Source organism: Cyprinus carpio, chromosome B12 (assembly GCF_018340385.1).
Source record: "Cyprinus carpio isolate SPL01 chromosome B12, ASM1834038v1, whole genome shotgun sequence".
Taxonomy (NCBI): Eukaryota; Metazoa; Chordata; class Actinopteri; order Cypriniformes; family Cyprinidae; genus Cyprinus; species Cyprinus carpio.
The window spans coordinates 24048770-24065958 of record NC_056608.1 but is presented as its reverse complement, the minus strand read 5'-3'; positions in this window follow the sequence as shown (position 1 = coordinate 24065958).

Here is a 17189-nt window from a genome sequence, read left to right as displayed (position 1 = left end):
CCACAACAACAAACCGCAGCACCATAACTCCAGAAAGTTCCACAAAGGAGACCACAACAATAAGCAGCAGCACCACAACTCCTGAAAGATCAACAACACAGACTACAACAACAGATAGCACCTCTACCGGCACCATAACAACAGAAAGTACTACCACAGGCACCACATCCGATATCACAACAACAGACAGCACCACCAACACAGAAAGTACAACCTCTGGCACGACCACTCCAGGGAGTACTACCACAGAGACCACAACATCAGAAAGCACCACTACTATCACCACAACTCCAGACAGTGTAACAACAGAGATCACATTGGCAGAAGATAAGACCACTGGCGCCCCTACTGCAGAAAGTATTGCTTCAGAGACCACAACAAGTATCACCACCAGTAACACTACACAAGAAAGTGCAACAACTGACACCACAACAACAGAAACCCCTGGTACTACAACTTCAAAAAGTACAACAACAGAGACCACAACACCAGAAAGCATTACAACTAAGACCACAAAAATAGAAAGTACCACTGCAGGCACAACAATGGAAACCACAATAACAGAAAATATCAGCCTCGGCACAACAACTGGGAACACAACAACAAAAAGTACCGCAACAGGCACCACAGCTGAGATCACAACAAAAGAAGGGACTACCACTCCAGATAGTACTACCACAGAGACCACAACAACAGAAAGCACCACCACCGGCACCACAACTCCAGAAAGCACCACAATGACAAAAAGTACAACAACTCTAGAGAGTACAACAACAGGGACCACAACAACAGAAAGTACCACCTCCGGCACAACAACTGAGACCACAAGAATAGAAAGTACCACCACAGGCACCAACACTGATATCACAACAACAGAGGGTACCACCAATCCAGAAAGTATTATCACAGAGACAACTGGCACAACCATTGGCACCACTACTCCAGAATTTACAACAACGGAGACCACAACAACAGAAAGTACCACCACAACTGAGATCACAGCAATAGAAGGCACCACTACCCCAGATAGTACTAGCAAAGAGACCACAACAACAAAAAGCACCACCACCAGTACCACAACTCCAGAAAGCACTACAATGACAGAAAGTTCAACCGCTGTCACCACCACTCCAGAATGTATAACAATGGAGACCACAGCGACAGAAAGCACCACCACAAGCACCACAACTGAGATCACAACAACAGAAGGCAACACTACCCCAGAAAATACTACTACAGAGACCACAATAACAGAAAGAACCACAATTGATACCACAACTCCAGAAAGCACAACAATGACAGAAAGTACTACCACTGGCACAACCCCTTCAGAAATCACCACCCCCGTAATTACAACTTCAGAAAGTACAACAATGGAAACCACAACTACAAAAGATACCACAAATACAGCAAGCACCACAACAAACACTACAACACCAGAAAGCACAACAACTGAGCCAACAACAATAGAAAGCACCACCACAAGCACCACAACAGAGACCATAATAATAGACAGCACCACCACTGGTTCTACAACTCCAGAAAGCACAACAGTGTTAGAAAGTACAACCACTAACACCACTACTCCAGAAAGTACAACAACAGAGAGCACAACAACAGAAAGTACCAACCCGGGGACAACAACCGAGATCACAACAATAGAAAGTACCACCATAACTGAGATCACAACAACAGAAAGCATGACCTCTACAGAAAGTAGTACCACTGGCACCACCACCCCAGAAAGTACAACAAAGCAGACTGCAACAACAGAAAGTACCAGCACAACTGAGACCACAACAATAGAAAGCACCACCACAGGCTCAACAATAGAAAGTACCACCACAACTGAGATCACAACAACAGAAGACAACACCAACACAAAAAAGTACCATAGTAACAACAACAACAGAAAGCAGCACCACTGTTACCACACTTCAGAAAGTACAACAATGGAAAAGACAGTAAGACAAGCAGTGGCACCACCACTCCAGAAAGTACAACAACAGAGACCACAACAACAGAAAGCAGTACAACACACATTACAACAGAAAGTACAACAACAGGAACCACAACACCAGAAAGCACCACAACAGACACTACAACAACAGAAAGCACGACCACAGGCACTACAACAGCAGAAAGCACCACTAGAGGTACCACAACAACAGAAAGAACCACCACAGGCACCACAAAAAAGACCATAACAACAGAAAGCACCACCACTGGTACCACAACTCCAGGAAGCACCACAATGACAGAAAGTACAACCAGTGGCACCACCACTTTAGAAAATACCACAACAAGACCACCAACAACAACAAACAGCACCACAGGTACACAACACCAGAAAGCACAACAACTGACAAAACAAAAGAAAGTACAACAGCACCACCACAACCACAACAACAGACCACAACAACAACTACAACAACAGAAAGCACCACCACTGGTTCACAAACTTTAGAAAGCACAACAGTGTTAGAAAGTACATCCACTGGCACCACTACTCCAGAAAGTACAACAACAGAGACCACAACAACAGAAAGTACCACCCCCGGGACAACAACCAAGACCACAATGATAGAAAGTACCACCACTGGCACCAAAACAGAGATCACAACAATAGAAGGGGCCACCACTCCAGACAGAACTTCCACAGAGACCACAGCAACAGAAAGCACTACCACCGGCACCACATCTCCAGAAAGCACCGCAATGAAAGAAAGTACAACCAGTGGCACCTCCACTTTAGAAAGTGCAACAACAGGAACCAAAACAACAGAAAGCACCACCACTGGAATTACAACTTCAGAAAGTATAACAGTGGAAACCACAACAACAGAAAGCACCACAACATCACACAACACACCAAAGAACCACAACAGACACTACAACAATAGAAAACACCACCACGGGCACAACAACAGAAAGTTCAACCACAACTAAGATCACAACAACAGAAGGCACCACCACTAAAGAAAGCACTACCATTGATACAACAACAACAGAAAGCACCACTACCGGTACCACCACAGAAGCACCCCGAAAGCACAACAACCAAGACACAAACAAAAGAAACTACACAACCACAGGCACAACAACAGAGACCATAACAACAGAAAGCACCACCACTGGTTCTACAACTCCAGAAAGCACAACAGTGTTAGAAAGTACATCCACTGGCACCACTACTCCAGAAAGTACAACAGCAGAGATCACAATGATAGAAAGTACCACCACTGCCACCAAAACAGGGATCACAACAACAGAAGGGACCACCACTCCAGACAGTACTACCACAGAGACCACAACTACAGAAAGCACTACCACCGGTACCACATCTCCAGAAAGCACCACGTTGACAGAAAGTACAACCAGTGGCACCACCACTTCAGAAAGTACAACAACAGGTATCAAAACAACAGAAAGCACCACCACTGGAATTACAACAGACAGAAAGTACAACAGAAACCACAACTCCAGAGAGCACCACACACCACAACCGGTACCACAACTCCAGAGAGCACCACACCACAACAATAGAAAGCACCACAACAAGCACAACAACAGAAAGTACAACCACAAACAAGATCACAACAACAGAAGACACCACCACTACAGAAAGTACTACCACTGGCACCAAGACCCCAGAAAATACAACGATGGAGATTGGAACAACAAAAAGTACTAGACAACAAGAGCTACAACACAGAAAGCACCACCACAGGTACTACAACACCAGAAAGCACCACCAACCCGATACAACAACAACAGAAAGCACCACTACCGGTACCACAACTCACGAAAGCACCACAACTACTGAAGATAACACAACTACAGAAAGTACCACAAAAGACACTACAACAACAGAAAGTACCACCACAGGTACCACAACACCAGAAAGCACAACTGAGCCAACAACAATAAAAAGCACCACCACAGGCACCACAACAGAGACCGTAACAACAGAAAGCACCACCACTGGTTCCACAACACTCCAGAAAGCACAACAGCAGTTACAAAGTACAACCACTAACACCACTACTCCAGAAAGTATAACAACAGAGACCACAACAACAGAAAGTACCACCTCTGGGACAACAGCCGAGACCACAACAATAGAAAGCACTACCACTACAGAAAATACTACCCCAGAGACCACAACAACAGAAAGCACTACCACTGATACCACAACTCCAGAAAGCACAACAATGACAGAAAGTACAAGCAGTGGCACCACCACTTCAGAAAGTACAACAACAGAGACCACAACAACAGAAAACCACCAAAACTGCAATTACAACACCAGAAAGCACAACAACAGAAACACAACACAGAAAGACCACAACAAACTACAACATCAGAAAGGACAACCACAGACACTACAACAACAGAAAGCACCACAACTGAGACCACAACAACAGAAAGCACTACAACAAAAAGTACCACACACAGACAAAGACACCCCTACAGGCACAACAAAAGAAAGCACCACCACAACAGAGAAAACAACAACAGAAGGCACCACCACTACAGAAAGTACTACCACTGGCACCACAACCCCAAAAAGTACAACAGTGGAGATCACAACAACAGAAAGTACCAGCACAACCGAGATCACAACAACAGAAAGCACCACCACCGGTTACACAACTCCTGAAAGCACCACAATGACAGAACAAACAACCACTGGCACCAACATCCCCGAAAGTACAACAACAGAGACCACAACAACAGGAACTGCCACAACAACTGAGATCACAACAACAGAAGACACCACCACTACAGAAAGTAGTACCATAGTAACAACAACAACAGAAAGCAGCACCACTGTTACCACAACTTCAGAAAGTACAACAATGGAAACCACAACTATAGAAGATACCACAACTACAGAAAGCACCACAATAGACAATACAACAACAGAAAGCACAACCACAGGCATCACAACAGAAAGTACAACCACTGGTACCACAACACAAGAAAGTACAACAGCAGACACTGCAGCACCAGAAAGTACAACAGCAGAAACAACAATAACAACAGACAGCACAACAATCGATACTACAACAACAGAGAGCACCACCACCGGTACCACAACACCAGACACTATAACACCAGAAACTCAAAACAACAACCCAAAAAGCACAACAACAGAGACAACAAACAGGAAGTACAACACCCAGAACAGCACAACACCACCACACAGACAACAACACAGAAAGTACCACAGCAACACTACAAACAACCAGAAAGTACAACAGCAGAGACAACATTAACAACAGACAGCACTACAACTGACACAACAACAGAAAGAACAACAGCAGACACTAGAGCACCAGAAAGTACAATAGCAGAGACAACAACAACAACAGACAGCACCACAATTGATACTACAACAACAGAAAGCATCACCACTGGTACCACAACACCAGAAAGTACAACAGCTGAAACTTCAACAACAGAAACTGAAACAACCACAACTGAGACAACAACAACAGAAAGCACAACCACCGACACTACACACCCACACAGTAAAAGTACAACAGCAGACACTACAACACCAGAAAGTACAACAGCAGAGACAACAATAACAACAGACAGCACCACCACCGGTACCACAACACAAGAAAGTACAACAGCAGACACTACAGCACCAGAAAGTACAACAGCAGAGACGACAATGGCAACAGACAGCACCACAACTGACACAACATCAGAAAGTACAACAGCAGACACTACAACACCAGAAAGTACAACAGCAGAGACAACAATAACAACAGCCAGCACCACAATTGATACTAAAACAACAGAAAGCCCCACCACAGGTACCACAACACCAGAAAAGTACAAAACAAAACAATTCAACAACAACTGAAAGCACCACAACAGAGACAACAACAGAAACTACAACCTCCGTTGCCACAACACCAGTACAAAAAACAACAACAACAGACACAATACAGAACAACAACAGCACCACAACTGACACAACAACAGAAAGGACAACCTCCGGTACCACAACACCAGAAAGCACCACAACAGATACTACAACAGAAAGTGCCCCTACAACTGAGAGCACAACAACAGAAGTCATCACCACTACAGAAAGTACTATCATAGTGACCACAACAACAGAAATCAGCACCACTGGTACCACAACTTCAGAAAGTACAACAATGGAAACCACAACTATAGAAGATACCACAACTACAGAAAGCACCACAACAGACACTACTACAACAACAGAAAGCACCACCACAGCTACCACAACACCAGATATCACAACAACTGAGCCAACAACAATAGAAAGCACTACAACACTGGTGCCACAAACCTCCGTTGCCACCACACCAGAAACACAACAGCAGAGACAACAATAACAACAGACAGCACCAACAGGTACCACAACAACAGAAAGTACAACCTCCGGAATCACAACATCAGAAAGTACAACAACAGACACTACAACAACAGAACTTACAACAACCGAAACCACAACAACAGAAAGCACCACAACAGATACTACAACAGAAAGTGCCACCACAACTGAGATCACAACAACAGAAGACACCACAACTACAGAAAGTACTACCATAGTGACCACAACAACAGAAAGCAGCACCATTGGTACCACAACTTCAGAAAGTACAACAATGGAAACCAGAAATATAGAAGATACCACAACTACAGAAAGCACCACAACACACACCACCACAACAACAGAAAGCACCACCACAGGAACCACAACACCAGAAAGCACAACAACTGAGCCAACAACAAAAGAAAGCACCACCACAGACACCACAACAGAAAGTACAACCACTGGTACCACAACACCAGAAAGTACAACAGCAGATACAACAATATCAACAGACAGCACCACTATCGATACTACAACAACAGAAAGCACCACCACCGGTACCACAACTTTAGAAAGTACAACACCAGAAACTTCAACAACAACTGAAAGCACCACAACTGAGACAACAACAGAAAGTACAACCTCCGGTACCACAACACCAGAAACTACAACAGCAGAGACAACAATAACAACAGACAGCACCACAATCTATACTACAACAACAGAAAGTACAACCTCCGGTGCCACAACACCAGAAAGTACAACAGCAGAGACGACAATGACAACAGACAGCACAACAATCGATATTACAACAACAGAAAGCACCACCACCGCTACCACAACTTTAGAAAGTACAACAGCAGAAACTTCAACAACAACTGAAAGCACCACAGCTGAGACAACAACAGAAAGTACAACGTCCGGTACCACAACACCAGAATGTACAACAGCAGAGACATCAATGACAACAGACAGCACCAAAATAGATACTACAACAACAGAAAGCATCACCACCAGTACCACAACTTTAGAAAGTACAACAGCAGAAACTTCAACAACAACTGAAAACACTACAACTGAGACAACAACAGAAAGCACCACCACCGGTACCACAACACAAGAAAGTACATCAGCAGACACTACAACACCAGAAAGTACAACAGCAGAGACAACAATAACAACAGACAGCACCACCACCGGTACCACAACACAAGAAAGTACAACAGCAGACACTACAGCACCCAACAATAACAACAGACAGCACTACAACTGACACAACAACGAAAGTACAACAGCAGACACTAGAACACCAGAAAGTACAATAGCAGAGACAACAACAACAACAACAGACAGCACCACAATTGATACTCACCACAACTGAGACCACAACAGAAAGCACAACCACAGGACCACAACACCTGAAAGTCCCCTACAACAGAGACTACAACAACAGAAGCACAACAACAGACTACAGAAAAGTACCACCACAACTGACCACAACAACAGAAAGAACACGCACCACAGGTACCACAACACCAGAAACAACAAAGTACACCACAATGGAAAACAACACCAGATATCAAAGACCCACCAACAACAACAGAAAGCACCAAAACAGACACTACTACAACAACAGAAAGCACCACCACAGCTACCACAACACCAGATATCACAACAACTGAGCCAACAACAACAGAAAGCACCACAACAGAAAGTACAACCTCTGGTACCACAACACCAGAAAGTACAACAGCAGAGACAACAATGACAACAGACAGCTCCACAATCGATACTACAACAACAGAAAGCACCACCATCGGTACCACAACTTTATCCGATAACAAAAACATAAACAACAACAAAAACAAAAACAACAAAAACAACAACAAAAACAAAAACCACAACCTCTGTTGCCACAACACCAGAAACTACAACAGCAGAGACAACAATAACAACAGACAGCACCACAACTGAGACAACAACAGAAAGTACAACCTCCGGTACCACAACACCAGAAAGTACAACAACTAACACAGCACAACAACAGACAGCACCACAACATTCTACAACAACAACACAAAGCACCACCACCGGTACCACAACAACAGAAAGTACAACAGCAGAACCACAAACAACAACAACAACAGACAGCACCACAACAAAGACACACAACAACAGAAAGCACAACCTCTGGACCACAACACCAGAAAAGTACAACAACAGGACACCACAACAGAACGAAACCACCACAACACACAAAAGCACCACAACAGATACTACAACAGAAAGTGCCACCACAACTGAGATCACAACAACAGAAGCAACTCAACTACAGAAATTACTACAAGAGACCACAACAACAGAAAGCACCACCACTGGTACCACAACAGAACAAAGTACAACAATGGAAACCACAACTATAGAAGATACCACAACTACAGAAAGCCCCACAACAGACACTACTACAACAACAACAACAGAAAGCACCACCACAGCTACCACAACACCAGAAATTACAACAACTGAAACCACCAACAACAACAGAAGCACCACAAAAAGACTACAACAGAAAGTGCCACCACAACTGAGACCACAACAACAGAAAGTACCACAACTACACTACCATAGTGACCACAAAAAAACAAAAAAAGAAACAATCACAACACAAACCAAAAAATCACAAAAAACAAAACCACAAATATAAAATATACAACAACAACACAAAAACACAAACACAACAGACACTACTACAACAACAACAGAAAGCACCTCCACAGCTACCACAACAACAGAAATCACAACAACTGAGCCAACAACAACAGAAAGCACCACAACAGATACTACAACAGAAAGTGCCACCACAACTGAGATCAAAACAACAGAAGACACCACAACTACAGAAAGTACTACCATAGTGACCACAACAACTGAAAGCAGCACCATTGGTACCACAACTTTAGAAAGCACAACAGCAGAAACTTCAACAACAACTGAAAGCAACACAGCTGAGACAACAACAGAAAGTACAACAGCAGATACAACAATATCAACAGACAGCACCACCACACTACTACAACAACAACAGAAAAGCACCACCACAGCTACCACAACACAAGAAAGTACAACAGCAGAAACTTCAACAACAACTGAAAGCAACACAGCTGAGACAACAACAGAAAGTACAACCTCTGGTACCACAACACCAGAAAGTACAACAGCAGAGACGACAATGACAACAGACAGCACCACAATAGATACTACAACAAAAGAAAGCACCACCACCGATACCACAACTTTAGCAAGTACAACAGCAGAAACTTCAACAACAACTGAAAGCACCACAACTGAGACAACAACAGAAAGTACAACCTCCGTTGCCACAACACCAGAAACTACAACAGCAGAGACAACAATAACAACAGACAGCACCACAATCTATACTACAACAACAGAAAGTACAACCATTGGTACCACAACAACAGAAAGTACAACAGCAGAGACATCAATGACAACAGACAGCACCACAATAGATACTACAACAGAAAGTACAACCTCCGGAATCACAACACCTGAAAGTACAACAGCAGACACTACAACAACAGAAAAAAACCACAACAACTGAAACCCACAACAACAGAAAGCACACAAACAGATACTACTACAACAACAGAAAGCACCACCACAGCTACCACAACACCAGATATCACAACAAATGAGCCAACAACAATAGAAAGCACCACAACAGAAAGTACAAACCACTGGAACCACAACACTAGAAAGTACAACAGCAGAGATGACAATGAACACCAGACAGCACCAAAATAGATACTACAACAAAAGAAAGCATCACCACCAGTACCACAACTTTAGAAAGTACAACAGCAGAAACTTCAACAACAACTGAAAACACTACAACTGAGACAACAACAGAAAGTACAACCTCCGTTGCCACAACACCAGAAAGTACAACAGCAGAAACAACAATAACAACAGACAGCACCACAACTGAGACAACAACAGAAAGCACCACCACCGCAACAGAAAAAAATAAACTTTAGAAAGTACAACAGCAGAAACTTCAATAACAACAGACAGCACCACAACTGAGACAACAACAGAAAGTACAACCTCTGGAATCACAACACCAGAAAGTACAACAGCAGACACTACATTAACCGAAAACACAACAACAGAAAGACAGCACCACAACAGATACTACAACAGAAAAACCCACCACAACTGAGATCACAACACAGAAGACACCACAACTACAGAAAGTCACTACCATAATGACCACAACAACAGAAAGCAGCACCACTGGTACCACAACTTCAGAAATTACAACAAATGGAAACCACAACTATAGAAGATACCACAACAGCAGAAAGCCCACAACAGACAGCTACTACAACAAGACAACAACAGAAAGCACCACCACAGCTACCACAAAGTACACCAGAAAAACTTCACAACAACTGAACAGCCAACACAATTGAGAGAAAGCACCACAATCGATACTACAACAACAGAAAGCACCACCATCGGTACCACAACTTTAGAAAGTACAACAGCAGAAACTTCAACAACAACTGAAAGCACCACAACTGAGATAACAACAGAAAGCACCACCACCGGTACCACGACACACCAGTACTACAACAGCAACTTCAATAACACAACAATAAAACACAATTGAGACAGCACCACAAGTCGTACTACAACAACAGAAAGCACCACCATTGGTACCACAACTTTAGAAAGTACAACAGCAGAAACTTCAACAAAAACTGAAAGCACCACAACTGAGACAACAACAGAAAGTACAACCACCGGAATCACAACACCTGAAAGTCCAACAGCAGAGACAACAATGACAACAGACAACCCCACAATAGATACTACAACAACAGAAAGCACCACCACCAGTACCACAACTTTAGCAAATACAACAGCAGAAACTTCAACAACAATTGAAAGCACCACAACTGAGACAACAACAGAAAGTACAACCTCCGTTGCCACAACACCACAAACTACAACAGCAGAGACAACAATAACAACAGACAGCACCACAACTCAGACAACAACAGAAAGTACAACCTCCGGAATCACAACACCTGAAAGTATAACAGCAGACACTACAACAACAGAAATTACAACAACCGAAACCACAACAACAGAAAGCACCACAACAGATACTACTACAACAGCAGAAAGCACCACCACAGCTACCACAACACCAGATATCACAATAACTGAGCCAACAACAACAGAAAGCACCACAACAGAAAGTACAACCACTGGAACCACAACACTAGAAAGTACAACAGCAGAGATAACAATAACAACAGACAGCACCACAATGGATACTGCAACAACAGAAACTATAACCTCCGGGTACCACCAGAAAAAGTACAACAGCAGAGTACAATAACAACAGACAGCACCACAAGAAAGTACAACAACAGAAAGTACAACCTCCGGTACCACAACACCAGAAAGTACAACAGCAGAGACAACAATAACAACAGACACCACCACAATCGATACTACAACAACAGAAAGCACCACCATTGGTACCACAACTTTAGAAAGTACAACAGCAGAAACTTCAACAACGCTGAAAGCACCACAACTGAGACAACAACAGAAAGTATAACCTCCGGTACCACAACACCAGAAAGTACAACAGCAGAAACTTCAACAACAACTGAAAGCACCACAATACAAACAACAACAGAAAGCACCACCATCGGTACCACAACTTTAGAAAGTACAGCCTCCGGCACCACAACACCAGAAAGTACAACAGCAGAGATAACAATAACAACAGACAGCACCACAACTGAGACAACAACAGAAAGTACAACCTCCGTTGCCACAACACCAGAAAGTACAACAGCAGAAACAACAATAACAACAGACAGCACCACAACTGAGACAACAACAGAAAGTACAACCTCTGGAATCACAACACCAGAAAGTACAACAGCAGACACTACATTAACCGAAACCACAACAACAGAAAGCACCACAACAGATACTACAACAGAAAGTGCCACCACAACTGAGATCACAACAACAGAAGACACCACAACTACAGAAAGTACTACCATAATGACCACAACAACAGAAAGCAGCACCACTGGTACCACAACTTCAGAAATTACAACAATGGAAACCACAACTATAGAAGATACCACAACTACAGAAAGCACCACAACAGACACTACTACAACAACAGAAAGCACCACCACAGCTACCACAACACCAGAAATCACAACAACTGAAAGCACCACAGCTGAGATAACAACAGAAAGTACAACCTCCGGTACCACAACACCAGAAAGTACAACAGCAGAGACAACAATGACAACAGACAGCACCACAATATATACTACAACAACAGAAAGCACCACCACTGGTACCACAACTTTAGCAAGTACAACAGCAGAAACTTCAACAACAATTGAAAGCACCACAACTGAGACAACAATAGAAAGTACAACCTCCGTTGCCATAAAACCAGAAACTACAACAGCAGAGACAACAATAATAACAGACAGCACCACAACTGAGACAACAATAGAAAGTACAACCTCCGGAATCACAACACCTGAAAGTATAACAGCAGACACTACAACAGATACAAATTACAACAACTGAAACCACAACAACAGAAAGCACCACAACAGATACTACTACAACAGCAAAAAGCACCACCACAGCTACCACAACACCAGATATCACAACAACTGAGCCAACAACACCAGAAAGTACAACAGCAGAGACAACAATAACAACAGACAGCACCACAATGGATTCTACAACAACACAAAGCACCACCACCGGTACCACAACTTTAGAAAGTACAACAGCAGAAACTTCAATAACCACTGAAAGCATCACAACAGACATTACAACTACAGAAAGCACAACTGAATCCACAACAACAGAAAGTACAACAATAACAGAAAGTACCACAGTGGGTAGTACAGCAACAGAAAGCACTACCATAGGTACAACAACTCCAGAAAGTACAACAGTGGAAACCACAACAGACACTACAACATCAGAAAGTACCCCCACTCCAACAACACCACAACAAAAAACACAACAACAAAAAACACCACAACAACAGAAAGCAACAACAACAGAACAAAAAATACAAAAAGCAACACCACAACAAAACACACAACACCTGAGGCAACATCATCGGAAAGCACTACAATAACAGAAAGTACAACCACCAGTACCACAACTCCAGAAAGTACAACAATGGAGACGGCAACATCAGAAAGCACCACAACTGAAGGAACAACAGACAGCACCACCACTGGTACCACAACAGCAGAAAGCACCACAACTGAGAGAATAACATAAATTAACACAAGCCATTAATAGTTTTAATGTCTTCTTAAAATTAATTCTATATATAGTGGCTCCAGATAAACTTAATATAAGATCCATATCTAATAAAATGTAGTGGAAGATAAAACGCTTCGGTCAGGTCATCGTGAGATGCTAATGAATAACAGTGCACTCTGAAAGACAATTATTTTATTTAAATAATGTACTAATGAATATGGTAGCAATCCAAGGGTGCTTTTTTCAATTATCTTTTATTTTAAATAATTAATCTCATCATTTGTTAAATAATAAGTCTGTAACAATGTGTGAAGATTTTGCTATTTTATAATAATAATAATAATAATAATAAATTACGTCTTCTGTACATAATACTGATACAATTTCTGTAGAAGATCAAGAATATATATTAAACAAAATAAAACTGGAAGTGTTCATTGAAAGCTAATAAAAAGAATCTTTTGCAAACAAGTTCTCATTGATATTCCTAAATTGACCCTACACATAAAGTATGCTGTTTAAATGGCAGGAAGTTTCTCCAATGCTTTAAAATGTACAGTTGTGAAGCTGAAACTTAAGGAGGAAACAAGTGCATTGTTTTCTCTGTATTATTTTCAGACCAATTCCTAACATATAATGTTTAAATAGCTAAAGTAATTTAAGGTAGTAAATAGTTTGCGATAAAATACCAATATGAGCAATCCATCAGTCTTAGTCCTCTTAGATCTAAATGCATCATTTGACACTTGATTATTTAATTTTGCTTAACAGACTAGAAATTGGCCTCTCCGGTAATATTCTAAACTGGTTCAAGACCTATATTGGGAGAAAGGTAATCATTTATTAAAATAAGTGACTATGTATCAATGAAATATTAAGAACTATATGCTGTTCTTGAAAGATAGAATACAGAAAAAAAAAAACTAGGTCCAATTATGGACTATGATTTGAGTTTTAAATATCACATTAATCAAGTGACAAACACTTTATTTATTATTTTTGCTCATCTTGATTACTTAATTGCTATGGTCTTATAACTAGGCTTAAATAAATACAAAATTCAGCAGTCAAAGTACTAATGAAATTAAGAAGGAGAGACCATATGAATGGGTCTAATACAATTACATTGGTTGCCAGTTCAGCAAATAATTGATTTTTATGTTAATGTGTTCCAAATAAAAGTTTCAAATCTTCTAGTTTTGGTCATTTGGCAAACTATACAATAAATCCTAAGTGACCCTGTGGTGATCTTTTTAGCCACTAAACAACCCAAATTTGGAACTTTCAACCAATTTAAATTAGAAAGGCTTCACTCTTTCATATTAAAAAAAAAAAAGAAAAAAAAGTCAAGACAACTCTTTTTAAAATATGAAAAAGCATGCTGATCTCAGTTTTAATTATTGTGTGAAGTTGCAGTGTCAATGTGGCAAGTTTTTATTTTTGTTTGTAGTTTTTTTTTATTTCTTGTTAAGCACTATGAGCTGAAATGTATGTATCAATAGTGCTAAACAAAGTTTGGTAAATGTTTTACTATTATTTAATAACAGAAAGCACCACAATGGAGACCACAACAAAAGGAAGTACAACTACTGGCACCACAACTCCAGAAAGTACTACCAAAGAGACCACAACAGACATTACGACAACAGAAAGTACCACCACCAGTACCACCACTCTAGAAAGTACAACAGCAGAGACAACAATAACAACAGACAGGACCACAATCGATACTACAACAACAGAAAGCACCACCACCGGTACCACAACACCAGAAACACCAGAAACTTCAATAACAATTGAAAGCACCACAACTGATTCAACAACAGAAAGTACAACATCCGGTGACACAACACCAGAAAGTACAACAGCAGAGACAACAATAACAACAGACAGCACCACAATCGATACTACAACAACAAAAAGCACCACCACTGGTACCACAACTTTAGAAAGTACAACACCAGAAACTTCAACAACAACTGAAAGCACCACATCTGAGACAACAACAGGAAGTACAACCACAGGCACCACAACAGAAAGTACAACCACTGGTACCACAACACCAGAAAGTACAACAGCAGAAACAACGATAACAACAGACAGCACCACAATCGATACTACAACAACAAAAAGCACAACCACCGGTACCACAACTTCAGAAAGTACAACAGCAGAAACTTCAACAACAACTGAAAGCACCACAACTGAGACAACAACAGAAAGTACAACCTCCGGGGCCACAGCACCAGAAAGTACAACAGCAGAGGCAACAATAACAACAGACAGCACCACAACTGAGACAAAAACAGAAAGTATAACTTCCATAAAAAAAAAGAAAGTACAACAGCAGAGACAAACTTCAACAACAACTGAAAGCACCACAACTGAGATAAAAAAACACCGGTCCACCACAGGCACCATAACAGAAAGTACAACCACTGGTACCACAACACCAGAAAGTACAACAGCAGAGACAACAATAACAACAGACAGCACCACAATTGATACTACAACAACAGAAAGCATCACCACCGGTACCACAACTTTAGAAAGTACAACAGCAGAAACTTCAACAACAACTGTAAGCAACACAACTGAGACAACAACAGAAAGTACAACCTCCGGTACCACAACACCAGAAAGTACAATAGCAGAGACAACAATAACAACAGACAGCACCACAACTGAGACAACAACAGAAAGTACAACCTCTGGTACCACTATACCAGAAAGTACAACAGCAGAAACTTCAACAACAACTGAAAGCACCAGAACTGAGACAACAACAGAAAGTACAACCACAGGCACCACAACAGAAAGTACAACCACTGGTACCACAACACCAGAAAGTACAACAGCAGAGACAACAATAACAACAGACAGCACCACAATCGGTACTACAACAACAGAAAGCAGCACCACCGTTACCACAACTTTAGCAAGTACAACAGCGGAAACTTCGACAACAGCTGAAAGCACCACAACTGAGACAACAACAGAAAGTACAACCTCTGGTACTACTACACCAGAAAGTACAACAGCAGAGATAACAATAACAACAGACAGCACCACAATCGATACTACAACAACAGAAAGCACCACCATCGGTACCACAACTTTAGAAAGTACAACACCAGAAACTTCAATAACAATTGAAAGCCCAGCGGTACTACCAATCTAGAAAGGACAAACCTCGGGTACCACAACACCTGAAAGTACAACAGCAGAGATAACAATAACAATAGACAGTACCACAATCGATACTAAAACAACAGAAAGTACAACATCTGGTGCCACAACACCAGAAAGTACAACAGCAGAGACAACAATAACAACAGACACCACCACAATCGATACTAAAACAACAGAAAGCACCACCATTGGTATCACAACTTTAGAAAGTACAACAGCAGAAACTTCAACAACAACTGAAAGCACCACAACTGAGACAACA